The sequence below is a fragment of the Odocoileus virginianus genome, chromosome 14, assembly GCF_023699985.2.
Source record: "Odocoileus virginianus isolate 20LAN1187 ecotype Illinois chromosome 14, Ovbor_1.2, whole genome shotgun sequence".
NCBI classification, from domain to species: Eukaryota; Metazoa; Chordata; class Mammalia; order Artiodactyla; family Cervidae; genus Odocoileus; species Odocoileus virginianus.
The window spans coordinates 40,446,221-40,462,698 of NC_069687.1; the positions used below are offsets into that span (position 1 = coordinate 40,446,221).

At 37.3% G+C, this 16,478-nt stretch overlaps 1 long non-coding RNA gene across 1 annotated transcript; it reads right to left on the reverse strand.

Annotated features, from left to right (window-relative positions):
* Positions 1-5,797: 5,797 nt before the first annotated feature.
* On the reverse strand, positions 5,798-15,322 carry LOC139038257 (uncharacterized). Its single transcript, XR_011491211.1, has 2 exons — positions 15,188-15,322; positions 5,798-9,131 (listed from the first exon to the last, which is right to left on the reverse strand). It is a non-coding gene; the product is annotated as an uncharacterized lncRNA (long non-coding RNA).
* Positions 15,323-16,478: the final 1,156 nt, after the last annotated feature.

Consider the following 16,478-nt stretch of genomic DNA (forward strand, 5'->3'; position numbering starts at 1 on the left):
CCTCTAATAAAAAAGAAGGCCTTTTTTGGCCCTATTCTCTATTTTCCTACTTTGGAAACTTTCAAATAAGTAGAGCCACAAAGCTATTAATAACTATGTGGTGATGAACCTGATGGTGATATTCAATATCCTGAGGAGGGTAGAGGGAAAGGATAGGGAAAAAAAAAAAAAAAGGTTTTTAAGATACCACTGAGCTGCCAAACCAGCTCTAGGATCAGATACCTTAAGGCTTCTCGTTAAGTAAAAATCAAATGTTACAGTGTTAATTAGGCTTTCTATTGCTTTCAGTAGACACAATGTATCTGGGATAATTTAACATGATTAATTATGTATTGAATGTGTGAATTTGTCTTTATTTTTCAATGGCTTTTTCTGGTTACTTTAGCTTCATACTGAGTAGCCTACCTTTTCTTGCATTATAATTACATTATGTTAATTTCTGTTACATATTCTATTGACATTTCATTAATTTGATACCTGGTGGGTGCCTTTACTTGCATAACGTAATCCTCAACCATAAGTTATTAGAAATAAAGTATTTTCTCTACCTTAATGGTCAAAAGTACCCCTCTGAAGTTCACAGAATTAAGCAAAATGCTTTTTTTATTTTTTGCAAAATAACATTTTTATTCTTTAAGAAACAGCTTGATTGACTCCAGGCCATTGTAGAGACTGAAGTCCTCTCAATGGAACAAACATGACAACATGAATTGCTTATCATGAAATGAGTGCTCCCCAATTAACAAGCTTTCTCCATTGGCCAACGGGATCCATATATGTGGACTTGAGCCAGCACAGATTCTGAAGATACAGTAAGCTGCGTGAGTTTACTCTCTGCACTGCTGCCCCTTCTCATCTGTGTCTTCATGGGCAGATGAAGACAACTTCATCTGGGCAACTTCCCTATGGCCAGCTGATCAATGACGGACAAACTAAACCTGATTTACAGGAGTAAATGCACAATATATCAACGCCAGACAAAAGTAGATTGCCTAGGCATATGGTCCACTTGAGTATAATTTTAAGAGAACTTTAGGACATTTATTTGGTTTTTCACTATTCCTGTAAGGGGGGATAGTACTGATTTACATGTAGTGGGTAATGATTGTGCTAAATGATTAGGGACCTGGAATGAACAAGATTGGAGAATTGATAACAATGAGTTTGGAGGAAGAGATTGGGGAATGAACCAGAGTATGATAACATCTGTGCTTAATGTGAATGCTCACCAAACTACTGTCAAGACGATTATCAATCAGATATTCAGGTGTGACACAATCTCTTTTAGCAGGCACTACATTGCTTGTTCTGAAGGGTAGTGACAAAAGAAACCTTGGTGATGGCAATAGGGAATATGCATAGACTCAGCAACATGTCCTGTTCCTCACCAAAGCCAGTTTATCTGCAGCACATTAGGTGTCCAACATGCAAGCTACAGGGATCAAAGCTAAGCACCAAATAAAATGTCTTTGGTGTACAAACCACTCACCTTTTGGCAGACTCATTGATAATTCTGACAATCCTCTATCAGAGTGGTAATGGGAATTTTGTAACTAGAATAGATGTTTATTCTAAGATTATGTTGTCTCAGTCTGATACTACTCTCCATGAGCATATCAAATGCTTCTAATGATGCCATGGTGTTTAATTCTACATTGCTTGTATGTAAGGAACTTGCTTCATAACAAGAGAGTAAATATTCATTGAGTTTGCCTGTCTGACCATTTATCCTCTCACCCTAAAATAACTATTATTACAGAATGGTGAGTATTCTATTAAAGACTCTGCTCTACTGTTGAGAGACAATGACTTGTAAGGTTGAGCTGATGCTAAAAGACGTGGTGTGTGTTCTGAAACTAGTAAACAAGTATGAGCTTGTTTGGTTTCTCCCATAGAGTAAATATTGAATACAAGAACCTTTGATCTGGGTTACAGATGTCATTTCACTGTTACAACTGCTGATTCTTTTCAAACTTTCGTCTCCTATCTCTGAGATTTTAGGTGAATTAGTATCCAAATGGGGAAGATCGACAGCAAATATTCCATTGAGTTTGAGGATGAGACTGCTATGTGGGCTTTCAGTGCTTCTCATGCCTGTGGACAAACAGTTAAAAGTTTAAGAGTTGGATCCATTGTTGGCTGGGATAATAAACCTTGACTTTAGAGAGGAATTAAAATCTCAATTTCTGAGAAAAGTAGAAAGGATCCAGGGGAACCCATCTAAAATTTTGCAAGTCCTGTGGTAAAAATTAATGAAGACTAATTGCCAAAATTTGGAAGCAACCAAGATATCCTTCAATAAGTGGATGGGTAAATAAGCAGTGATACATCTGCACAATTGAGTATTATTCAGTGACTTTTTTTTTTTTTGAATGAGCTATCAAGCTATGAAAAGATATGGAGGGAATAGATGCTTTTTGCCAACTGAAAGAGGGTAGTCTGAAAGGGCACACTACTGTAGTATTTTAACTATATGACATTCTCGAAACTGTACGGAGACAGTAAAAATACAAATGATTGCTAGGAGTTGGCAGGAGGGGGGAAAATACATGGATCATGGGGTTTTTAAGGCACTGAAACTATTCAGAGAGATGCTTTAATTTTCGATACATAACAGTACACACTTGGAAAAATCCATAGACCTGTGCAACACAAAGGCAGAACCCTAATGCAAACTATGGGTTTTAGTTCATAATAGAGTATCAATATTGATTCCTCAATTTTAACAAAAGTGCCCCACAAATAACAAGATGCTAAGCCTTTTTGGAACTCTCTGCACTTTCTCACTCAATTTTTCTGTAAACTTATAACCACTCTAAAAAATGAAGTCTTAATTTTTTTTAAATAAATTAAGAGTGATCACAGCAAGTGCACACAAATAGATTATGAAGGACATTTCTGTTGAGAATTAAGATTTGATCACCTTACAATGTAAAATCTGACTGTCAGAAATGTTAGCTGAAGACATGAGGTCGTAGACACCAGTAATGACCTGGTGACCATCCACAAAGGCCTTAACTTCCACTCATGTCTTTTTTCTTGTATTGTCTTGTATATATTTATATATCTTCACAGTTTTTCTCCTATTCTTTCCTTTCCATTACTCCCTCTTTTTTTAATGTAAGGTACATTGGAGGTTAATTTTGAAACAACACAAGACAAAAATATCAAGACAGTATTAGTGATAGACTGAGAAGAGGAACGGACATCATCCAGAACTCTTGGACTTAAAGTCAGTGTTGTGACTGATGAGATTTTCAGATTATCCCCTTGCTGGAGGGATGTAGGAAAGTGTGCACTTGGAGAAGTCATTGTATTATGTTAGGAGAAAGTATGGGTCTTTGCATTATTGAAAAAATGAAAGTTTATGCTAATATTGAGCAAATCAAAGCAGGAGTATTTATTATTATTTGAAGTTTGTTCCTACGTTTGAGGAATTCTCTGGCCTATCAGTCTCGATGGAAGCAAAAAACTATTGCTTTAGAAGTTGGGCTTCCCAACTGGCTCTGTGGATAAAGAATCCGCCTGCGGTACAGGAGCCACAGGAGACGTGGGTTCAATCCTTGGGTCCAGAAGAACTCCTGGAGAAAGGCATGGCAACCCACTCCAGTATTCTTGCCTAGAGAACCCCATAAACAGGGGAATCTGAAAGGCTACAGTCCATGGGGTTGCAAAGAAGTAATTGAGCAGGCACACACACTTCAGAAGCTGAATTGCCAAATGCATGCGTTCTGTGCCTCCTTGCAGCTGGAGGACTACCATATTATTTAGATTCTGCCAATTTGTTTGCCTGTGCTCAATTTTGACTTAAGAGTTCATAGGAAAGAAACAGATTCAGTTAACCTTTCAGTTTCTAGTGGAGGCAATGCAGTAACTGCTAAAGTGTCTGTTGTGGCGTACAGTGGGCGTGATAGCAGTGGTTTAACAGTCCGCCTCGGATTGCGAAACAGGGATGAGCTACAGTGTTAGTTCTTAGCAGAGCTGTCAGTGGTTTCCTCTCTGAACCAGTTCTACAGCATGGTTTGGGGCATGTTTTCTGGCTGCTTCACTTTTAAGTCTGGCTTTCCAGCCTTTTCAACAGTTCCACAAGTGCCCCAATGTTTCAGTTATAGATTTATTTACTGTTCAAATCAGGCCTATTAGGCATCTGTAGCTTACATTTTTAAAAATTCAAGATAAATATAAGAGATGCACAGCAAATGTTTGTCTTTTTAAGATATAATCTATGTCACATCAAGTAAAATGAACAAAATTCAACAAGCTGAACTGAGGTAAAGACCAACCATATCTTAAGCCTGGCTGGACTTAAAAATGTAACTGGACAAACCTGAGGTTTTTTGACTAAGTAGGAAATAAGTTATATATATTTGTAACCTGTTTTAAAAGGCCTGGAGTGTTTGGGTCCAAATGTCCTGGCTAAAAATGTTGACTCTAATCTTGTGGGAAAAGTGGAATGTGAAAATATACTGATAATCTGAATCAGTATTCTTCAGTTCTAGGTAAAAACCTTTTTTATATAGATTTTCAATAAATATTACATGGAAAAGGAAATATTTGGTTAATTATAATGAAATCTATAGGTATAACCATAATTAGATTTTTTTATTTTTCACATCTTGAAATGTTTAACATGTCTTGTGCTTTGTGGATCTCTAAAAGTGTGAAAAATACAGCTGGATATTTTCCAGATGTATTTGAATATGGGCTATTTTACTAATTAAGTTAGCAAACAAATATCCCCCTAACTCTGGCAAATCTAGTATCAATCAATTGTGAGATAACATTTTGGTGCTAGTATATTTGAGTAACTTTGCTTGTGAGTAACAAAAAGCATAATTCAGACTGGCTTTTATAATAAAGAGAATTTGGACAATAGTAAAGAATTCAAGACAGTTAGACATAGAGCTTTAGCAATGACACAAAACAAATACTTCTTGTCCTCTCTGTGGGGCTTCCCTGGTGGCTCAGAGAGTAAAGAATTTGCCTGCAATGCAGGAGACGGGGGTTCAATCCCAGGGTCAGGAAGATCCCCCAGAGAAGGGTAATGGCTACCCACTCCAGTATTCTTGCCTAGAGAATTCCATGGACAGAGGAGCCTGGGGGGCTACAGTCCATGAGTGTCTCCCTTTGACATTATTAGGTCTCCATTTTACTCTGTGGCTTGAAATTCCATGTCATCACAAGATAACTACCTTATGCTTCCTCTGCCACCATCAGAGAGAAGCTATTTTCCCTTCAGTCATTGAATAACAAAGCTGTGCTCTGCTCTGATTTGATTAGCTGAAAGCATATGCTCCTTCCTGCACCGATGATCATGACCAAGAGTTCTTGGCATGGGGTTATCTCACTCAGATGTTGTCATGGCTGGGAAATTCACTATCTTGTTAAGGAGTATGTGTGGGTGGGGAACACTGAATGCTTAGGAGGCCACGATATGCATTTCCAACAATGGGTCACTATATGTATTTCCTTTTCAGTAAACTTTGTCATTAAGATACCACTGGAACAACAAGCAAAAAACAGAGCCTGGCATTCCCAATTCTATTGAATTGACAAAATGAGGTTGTTTTCAATTGAGGAGTTTTGAGTCTTAAACATGCCCATATGTTCTAGCCCAAATTTATTTTAAAAACTTCTCAGATCCATATATTTAGGCTATTCTATTTTTGTTTATGAGTACATATATTATATATATGTTATTATAATGTATAAATATGTAAAATATTTGCACATAAACACCCCTACAGATATTAAACTGTTTTCATGAAAGAATGAAGAAAAATGATGGGTGCAGAAGTTGAAAAGAAAACTTTTATTTTATTGACATTTGTAGAATATGCATCTAAATATTTTTCTTTGTGAATATATTGCTATTTTCACAATTATATTTGTTATGGCTTAAAATGACAGAAAGGTATTTTCTCACAGTTCCAAAGGATAGGAGCCGGAATTCAAGGCGTCAGCAGAGCCAGGCTCCCTCTCCACCTCTATTGGACAGTCCTTCCTTGCTCCTTGCAGCTTCTACAAGGTGTTTGCTACTGATCCTTTAAGTTTCTTGTTTTATAGATGCATCATTCCAGTCTCTGGCTCCATTATCACACAGACTTCTTTTCCCTTTGTTTGTGTCTTCACATAGTGATCTCCCATAAATTTAAACACTACTTTAAGACCAGAAGATGAGATCCCTTAAAAAAATTTGGCTCTCACCTAAAAGATGTCAAAGTATAAGGTAGGGACTTTCCTGATCATCTGTGTGCTTAAGAATCTGCCTGTCATTGCAGGGAACATGGGTTCAATCCCTGGTCCGGGAAGATCCCATATGCCTTGGGGCAACAAAGTTCATGCTCTGCAACAAGAGAAGCCACCTCAATGAGAAGCCTGCACACAGCAACTAGAGAGTAGCCCCTACTTGTGCAACTAGAGAAAGGCTACAGGCAGCAAGGAAGACCCAGTGCAGCCATAAATAAATATATTTATTTTTTAAAGGGTATACATGTAAATCCATGGCTAATTCATTTCAATGTATGACAAAAACTACTGCAATGATGTAAAGTAATTAGCCTCCAACTAATAAAAATAAATGGAAAAAAAAAAAATAAAGTGTATAGTAGATGTACTTTACTCCTCAGTCTCCTCTATAGAAATTTAGAAGGCCCCTATATTTCAGAAGGGCCTAACATATATAATTGCATATGGACACCAAGGTCTACAGTTGTCAACCAACTATTGGTGGAAAGCTACAGGATGTGCCATAGAGGTGGCAGCTCCTGGGTTTGCATTAGCTTCCAGCAGTTCTTTCTACTGTCTCTGCCATGTTTCATGTTACTGTTATTTAGCTACTGAGCTAACGTGCTTATATTTATAAAGGGTCTCGTGTGAACCTGTGAATAATTAAAGACACATTAGCTCCCTGGAGGGCCAACATGATTCCCTGAACAAGCCAAGACACCTAGGGACCTAATCATGCAATTTCCCTAAAAAGCTTAGCTTTGAGGAAGAAGTCACATCACTCAGCAATGAGTATTATAATTACTCACAGCAGTTTGCCTGGTGCTCTATAACATTCAATTTACAGAATTAAAGGTAATACAATTCAAAAGAAAAATAGCTGGTTTTAGAGAGTGAATGGCTATATCAACTATTGGAAATGTCTTTGGGTTAGATCCCCCATATTAGGGTTTTGCAAGCTTTATACTTTTAATTAATAACCAATTTAGCTTGCTACAACTTCCTTTAAGCTTCTCTAGGACAAAATAAGTCAGAAATTGATTTTTGATTATAAGCCAAAAGCAAAAAAGCCATAAGAACTGGGAAAATTTTGAAGAAAGCAGTCTACCAGGACTAGTCTTCCCAAAAGGATAAAGACTAATCAGACAGATAAAGAACCAGATATAGTACAAAAACTCCATAAAATGCACCAAGGAAAAAAATTAATTTTTTAAGAAAAAAAGTTTAACCTGTCAGAGAGAAGAGTTAGCAATTTGGACAGGAAAAGAGCTAAATAAAATTCCAAGAATTACTTGAAGTCTAGAAGATGAAGCTTTAAATGTTCTCAAAAAGAATTGGGATGCTAAAGGACATAGTTTAGTTAAAAGTTGTGACACATGAGTTTCCTATAGTCTAATCTTCACTCAATGATTTCTAGCTTTTTAGAGTAGTATTATATGTTTATATCTAAAAATGTATTTCATTGTTTATTTAATCACAAACATCAGAAATGTAATGGCATTATATTTAAATAATTCATTGGGTTTAAAATGAAAAATAAGTGTCTCCCTCCCTCTCCCCTATCTACAGTATTACCCAAAGGTAGGTGCTGTTAATAATTTCTTGGTCAAGAAAAAAATAAATTTCTTTGTCAACCTTGTATATTTCATTTACCTTTTTAAAAAAGTAGTGTACTATACTAGTATACATGCTATCTCTGCCTGCAACGCAGGAGACCCGGGTTCGATTCCTGGGTCAGGAAGATCCCCTGGAGAAAGAAATGGCAATCCACTCCAGCATTCTTGCCTGGAAGAATTCTTTGCCTGCTCCCAAAGGAGCCTGGTGGGCTACAGTCCATGGGGTCACAGGAGTCAGACAAAACTTAGCAACTAAACCACCAACCACCACCATTCATGAACTTTGATTTTATTATTTAATAATATGTTTTAGGGCCTTTTTCATAATAGTATATATCTCTTCCCACGCTTTTAGTTACTGCATACTGCATCATTCAGACGTACAACTATTTATCTACTCATTCCTTTATCAGTGACTATTTACGTTGTTCCCAGTTTACCCTTGCAGACAACTCTGAAATGAATAATCCTTACACATATATTGTTGTACATATATTGTAGGGTTTGATCTATCAAAGAGAATATACACTACTAATTTTGGTGTTTGTGTGTGTACATGCTCAGTCGATCTGTACCGTCTGACACTGTGACCCCATGGACTGTAGCCCGCCAGGCTCCTCTGTCCATGGAGTTTCCCAGGCAAGAATCCTGGAGTGGGTTGCCATTTCCTCCTCCAGAAAATATTCCCAACCCACGGATCGAACCCACATCTCCTGTGTGTCCTGTATTAGCAGGTGGATTCTTTACCACTGAATCACCAGGGAAGCCCCACTAAATTTGGTAGATGCCACTAAACTGTACACCTGAAGTTTAATCATTATACACACTCTCCAAGAGTGTGGGTGAGCACAGCCCTGCTTCCCAACCAGGTAGTCGGCAATGATAGATATTACAAAATATGTTTTGCCAATTTATTGGTTGAAAAATGGCAGCCAATGCTATTTGGATTTGAATGCCTTGAATTATCAACGTGATTGGACATCTTTTCACAATTGGTGATTTGCCTCTCTTTCTCTGTTGCTTTTCTTTTTCTATGTATATAGGTTTCCCCTGCTTTCAAAAAGTAAAATGTTCCTGTGAAACATTTCCTAAGCCAAAATGACCTACGGAAAATCAATTACCTTAGGACACGTCTTGCTAATGGACACTCAACATAAATCAAGATAAAGCACAGATGCTCACAGACACAGTTTGAAGCTATTGGCGCCTTGATCCTGAGTTGCTGAGTGTGGTTCCCAGGAAGGTGCTTGATGACACTGGGGGTGGGTGATGCCTCTAAGACAGTTCCTGGCAAAACAAATGTTGAATGTTATTTTTTTCACCCTTATTTTACAAAAGCAAAAATTTTCTTTAGACTTCTTTTAGTTAGTGAGAAAGCAGGTGCTAATATAACTCTTTTGTAAAAGTGAAGTGACAGAAAGCAAACTTCAGAAAAGTGAGGAATAGGTGTACTTACCCATGTCATCCACCTTTCATCTGTATATTGGTTCTTCACCATTTTCTTAATAACTTGTAGGTTTAAAAACGACCCCCTTATCAACTGCATATAATTCTAACAATCTTTTTCAAGTTGTTAAAAATGATTATGGAATTTCTTGATATTTAGAAAGATTTAAAAAAATATTTTATGTAAACTAATTTTGTTCTTTACCATTAGTAGTGCTAGGTTTGGAATCTTCCAGACCTCTGTGCAAACCACTTACAGGGACTCTTCCTTGGAGATGCATCACCTTTTCCCATTTGATTGTTGAGCAAAGAATAACATTACCAGTGTGAGGCACTGAAGAAATTTAATCAGTGCATAATTGCTTTTAATCCTTATCATACTTTTATGATATAAGAGTATTTACCCCTATTTAAGGATGATGAGACTTGTCTGAAGAACTTATGAAATTTGCCTACACTCATAAAAGAAGTAAGTGGTGAGACCAGAGTTTAAATCTAGGCAACGTGAGTCTGAGTGGGAGCACTTTGCCTCTACAGCGGCTATTTCCTTTTGAGATTTCTAGCACAACGTCTTCAGCATTTACAACACTTATTTTTCATGTCTCTCTCCAAGAAATCTGCTGTATGGTAGGGGATGCATTTTATTTATAAATGTTTTTTATAAATGTATAAAATTACATTTATTATGTATTTATAAATATATATTATTCTCTGCATTCCCCAGACCATAGCACAGGGCTTGGAAATTAGGAAATGATGAAAAATATTCACTGAAAGACTTATTAATCTGTGATAGTTGTTATAAACATTCAGTTAGCTGTCCATGATTACTAGTTGCTAAAAAGAAGTCAAAAGAAAGAAATTACAGGTCTTTCCTTTGAGAATTTATAGTTTACTAAAAAAGGTAAACTACACATATATATGAATGACTGCTTAACCTCCAAGAGGCTGTGTTAATAATGAAGCAAACAAGTTTGTTCATAAATGGCTGGATGAATGAATGAATAGTTTTTCTTTGCCCTGCCAGTTATTATTTTTCCAAGACTGCTACTCTTGCCTTATTATTTTTTTAAAAAATTTATCAATCTGACCTTCTAACAAGAAAAAATTGAGTGCGTGGCTCAGTTTGGAAGCAAGGTATTACAGAGTAGAAATTCAGGATTAAGGTCAGATTCTGTGCTACTCTGCTGATATAGAAAGGCCTGATTTTTAGCTCAGTTCTCCAACTGAGTGCTAGATGAATGCTGGCAGTATGAGATGGTGAGCCAGTACAACTGGCTTTGAAATATGGCTTTGAAAAACTCTGTCTCATTATGGAATGCCACATATGCTAACATTTGACCCCTGGAAAAAATGATGGTATCACACTGAAATCTTAGAATTTTTTCATATTGCTCCCTAAATGAATTTCTCTCTACTTCATTCTTATGTTAAAGGCAGACAGAATTCTTACTCATATAAAAGGGATAGTCAACTGAAGCTTTTCCTTCCATTATCACTAGAGTGACAAAGCTAATCAAGAGATTATACTATACTTATATAATCATATTTATTATATAAATATGTTGTAGATATATAGCAGGGGTCCCTAACCCCCAGGCCATGGACCGGGACTGATAGGTGGCCTATTAGGGACTGGGCTGCCCAGCAGGAGGTGAGCGGCAGGTGGACAAGCCAAGCTTCATTGTTTTTACAGCCATTCCCCATCACTTGCATTATAGCCTAAGCTCTGCCTCCTGTCAGATCAGGGGTGGCATTAGAGTCTCACAGGAGTGAAAACCCTACTGTGAAATGTACATGTGAGAGATCTAGGTTGTGCACTCTTAATGAGAATCATCCTGAAACCACCACCACCACCACCACCACCTATCCCCTGGATCCATGGAAAAATTGTCTTCCTTCTATGAAACCAGTCCCTGGTGCCAAAAAGGTTGGGGACCATTGATATATGGGATATGTCACAGGCTGTTATGCCCCCATCCCAGTCATGTGTTGAAGTCCTGACCCCCAGGACTTCAGAATGTGACTGTATTTGGACAGAGGGATTTTAAAGATACAATGAAGGAAAATGAGGTCATATGGGTGGTACCTAAGCCAGCAGGGCTGATGTTCCTATTTGAAGAAAAAGTTGAACACAGGTGTGCGTGCACACAGGGAAAAGAAGAGCCTGTGAGGACAAAGGGAGACGACGGCCGTCTACACGTCAAGGAGAGTGGTCAGAGTGAAATCAAGCCTGCCGACCCCGTGATCTCCGACTTTTAGCCTCTAGAACTGTGAGAAAGTGAGTTCTGTTGTTTAAGCCTCCCAGTCTCTGGTGTTTGTTTTAGCAAACTTAAAAAACTAATACAGAATATAGATGTTTATGTATACGTTAAAAAAAAATATATATATATATACACACACATATATATATACACACACACATATGTACATGTATATATATAAACATTCTTTCCTGGCATGTGGATAGCAAAAGAAGAAAAAAGTCTCACATCTCTCTTTCTTCCTGCTATTTTTAGACTGCAGACTCTCCTCTCAGAAATAAAGTAAAATATTAACAAAGTAAGCAGAAAGGAAAATAACACTATTTTGGCCCCTGTGCAATCTTTTCTAGAATTACTGCAACGTAGCTCTTCATTTGCATTGAGACCTTTATGTTCAAGATTGTATTAACATGCAAGAACTCACTCCTATTCCAAACATACAGAAATAATAGATAAAATATGATAGAGGATTCTTTCAAAATACATAGTTGAACCAGAATGATAGAAAAAAATTTGCTGTCTCCACCAGGCACAGAGCTAAGCATCACATTGCAGGTTTCTGTAAGGCCCAAGTCTAAGGACTGAAAGTTGGAATATATTTTGAGAGAAAAAGAGAAAAGATGATAATGCAAATTTGCTAAAAATATTAACAATGAGTGTGAAGTACATGTGGGTATTTTGGGTGCTACTGGTTTTTTCATTTGCTTAATTTCAAACTTAAGTTTGAAATTGTTTTCAAACAAAAGATATTTAAGTTGAAATCAGAAAGATATTTTAGGGTAACATTTTCATACCTCAGCTTTTCAGATACAGATAAGCAACTGTATACTGATAAACTGAGCAAATGTCATGAAAATACATGCATATCTACATATACCACCGCAAGGAGATCCAACAAGTCCATCCTAAAGGAAATCAGTCCTGAATATTCATTGGAAAGACTGATGCTGAAGCTGAAACTCCAATACTTTGGCCACCTGATGCAGAGAACCAACTCATTGGAAAAGACCCTGATGCTGGGAAAGAGTGAAGGTGGGAGGAGAAGGGGAAGACAGACGATGAGATGATTGGATGGCATCGCCAACGTGATGGACATGAGTTTGAGTAGGCTCTGGGAGTTGGTGATGGACAGGGAAGCCTGAAATTGCAAGATACTAAAGATTCTCTGAAATGTGCCAGGGAGGAAAAGCAGATAACCTGCAACGAGAGACAGCTAGTTTATTGCAGACTTTTCTTCATCTGCCATGAGAACCGGCAATAGAGAAATAATATCTTCCAATTTGAACCATCAAACTAGAAGTCTATAACAAATAAACAATCATTCCATGGACTGGGGTTAAAGAGGTTACCAGATGTATAAAGAGAGATTTAACTCACAGATGTCACTGTAGGTTTGCTTGCTAAGGTAGCGGTAAATGGATATCCGATAAGCTTACTGGGAATTAATGAAGAGCTCTTCAAAGCTTCCATCATGTGTCCTCACTGAACACATGGAGTTTTGCACTTGCTGTGGAAGGTTCTCCTGCTTCCACTACAAAGAAATTGCTGCAACTTTACCACCTCAAGTGTAAGAATCTCTCTTTCAGTTTGATTCTCGGTCTCTAGTCCTTGCTCATATGTATGCATGTTCATCTGACACAAGTACTTCTGTTTTAGTTGTTTAATTCTAGAGACTGTCTCTTTCAAAATTCATTCTATTCACCTCAACCATAAAAGTAGAGTTGTACTAAGTGAGCCTGGTTAACTATATTGACCGCATGGCTTTTATTTGGTTAACACATTTCTTTACAAAATATTTATGCTTAGATGGAGAACTCCATATAAATTCAACTAGGAGAATATTTTCCTTTGTGGTTATTGGACACTTAGAGATGTATTGTTAATTACTCTTCAGTGAACAAATAAGCCCAAATAAAAGTATTCAAAATATAACTGTTTTGATCATGCTTTCAAATGGTATATGAAGTAGCCCACAAAAGGCAAATAATATTCAAGGAAAAATGATTATTTCTTAAAAATTGGTACTGAGAAAGAGAAATGTGTGAAGTGTGAGGAAGTATGTAAGAAAAGCTTGAACATAGATGCATCTTATATTAAAATCTATCTGCTAAGAATTTCTGATGGGATAATGGCTAAGACATCATAAAAATATATCATATTCTTTATTGCAGAGTATCTGACACAATTGCAATAGTTTATTATGTGTGAGTTTGATGTATGAAGCAGGGTGCCCAAAGCTGGTGCTCTGGGAAAACCTGGAGGGATAAGGTGGGGAGGGAGGTGGAAGAAGGCATTTAGGATGGAGGAAACATAAGTATACCTATGGCTGATTCATATTGTTGTATGGCAAAAACCATCACAATATTATAATTATCCTCCAATTAAAATGTTTAAAAAGCAAAAAAAAAAAAAATCAATTTAGACTTTTCTAGAAGAGGAAAGCAATATGCTCTTTTAAAAACTAGTACAGAAAAATAATAATTATGAGAGGATAACAGGCCCATTAATTTATTAAATACAGAGATAGCTCTATCTACCTCTCTCTTGCACTATTACTTTATTTTACTTTTTTCTCTCTATTTCATTTATTTTCAGACCTCTGTGTGCCCACTGTCTCTAGAGAGGGTTGTGAAAAGGCAAAGCAGAGGAAAATGTTTTCAGGCTCTGGTTTCTAAGGTTCTAACTCTTAAGGCTTAGAAATACAGAGGATTCTAGACTTAGCAATGTATTTAGAGGCAGAGAGGAATTTTCTCCCATCTTTTCCTTAAACCAAAATGAAACAAAATAAAAAAATACTTCGGGTTCAAATTATAAGAGAGAGAAGGGAAGATAATGAACTTGGGAAGAAGTAAGAGCTGGAGAGAGGGCACCCTTAGGGTCACCCTAACAGGAAGGAGGAAAGTCGCAACAACCAACGAAGACCTGCAGCCACAGGTGTTGTTGGGGGTCCAAGGAGCTGGACCCGAGTGAGCTGACCAGCCTGCACTTGTGTAAGCAGAATGTGCTGCCTCACCACAGGGGTGATGCTAGCCCAACTTCCCCTCTGTGACCTTTTGCAGATTCTTTCTCTGGAACATTGTGCTGAAGAATCACAAGTGACCCCTATCAGTGCCCACAGGGGTGAAAATAACATCCCTAAAATGCCATTGGATGAAAGGGGATGGATGAGCTTTATATGGATGAGAAAGTCCCTTGTTCCTGAGACCTGGTCATGTTACCAAACCAAATACAGGTCTCATCACCTGACTCACAGCAAAGCCAAGTTATTGATGCTAGGTATGGCTTCCCTGGTGGCTTAGATGGTAAAGAGTCTGCCTGCAGTGTAGGAGACCAGGGTTTGATCCCTGTGTTGGGAAGATCCCCTGGAGAAGGAAATGCCAACTTGCTCTGGTATTCTTGCCTGGAAAACCCCATGGACAGAGGAGCCTGGCAGGCTACAGTCCATGGGGTCATAAAGAGTCGGACACGACTAAATGACTTCACTATGATGAAGGAAAGTACAGTGTTTACTGTAAGGCCAAGCAGGGAGAATGGGCAACTCTTGCTCAAAAGACCAGAACTCCCTGATGAATGTCAGGGAAGGGTTTCAAGAAAGGAAAAAAGAGGGAGAGGGTGAAAGGGAACCTGATCAACCTGTAGATTGGTTGGTGGTGAGGTAGCCAGGTGGTATTTTGGGAATCAACATCAACTTTCCGGTTCCAACCAGTCTGGAACTCCAACCATACTGGTGGTCAGCAGTTGACTTCTTCCAGCTGATGGGAGCTTTTGTATCTGCAAAACAATGCAAAGATATGGTTCAGGATATTATCTATAGCCCCAGAGGAGGAACTAAAGATTCTTGACTTTGGTTTATGACTGAACTATTATTATTTTGTCTTGTTTGACTGCTTTCCTTTAATTTGGCATTTTCTCACTTTTCTAATTAAGCTTTCTCTATAGAACTAGGGAAGGCTTTAGAGGCTAAAACATTTCTATAAATGAGAGGTGGGGAATACAGAGCTAATTGGTCCCTGGGAAGACCCCAAAGGGTCCTGCTCAGGTTCAATAAGACATGTCCCTACTACAGAGCCCTACACCAATGTCAGATAAGCAATATCTAAATGGCCCCTAGAAGTAAGATTTTATTGAAGACACTCATTTAGAACTAGAAAAAATAAAAAAAGATTAAAAAAAGAAGTCTTCTCTTTTATTTAGAGTTGAGAAAAATAGAGTAAAAGTAAAATAAACATCTAAGTTATGGAAAAGCCACAGGGTTCGCTTTCTATCTTTTTGTTATGTTAGTTCTGAACTAAATCTATAAGTTGAAAATCAAGGTAAATTTGTTTAAAATAAATGAAAACATTTGAAAGTCATGCCAATAATCTGAATAACTATTAAATTTTTAAAAATAAGGATAAAAAATTAAAGCATTAATAATACCAACATTCAGAGACAAATATTTTTATCATTTTAATGTGATTTTCAAGCACATTACGATAGATGATCATTCAGATATAAAGACATTTACTTTGTAAAAGTTTGATTTCATACTGTCTTTTCATCCTACAAGGCAAGTGTTGAACCTGACAAAAATGGAGCCACCTGTTGTACAACAGAAACCAGCACAGCTTTATTAACCAATTACCCTTCCATTAAAAAAAAAAAATGTTTTTAAGTGGAAAAAAATGGGACCCACCATGAGGGCATGAAGGTGTCTTTGTAGGTAAAAATTTGGTTACTTCTATATTAAATTTTCTTTTCAAGAAACTCATAGTTTTCTAGTGCATACCAGCAATGGTCTGGTAGACTGTTTACATTGTTTTTATTGATTTATTTTGTTTTGACTCTTTATGTCAGTCAACAATTACCACAACAATGCTGAGTAACAAATCCACTCCAAACTTCGTGGCTTAAAACAGCAATCGTTCATTCTTATTTATGTGTC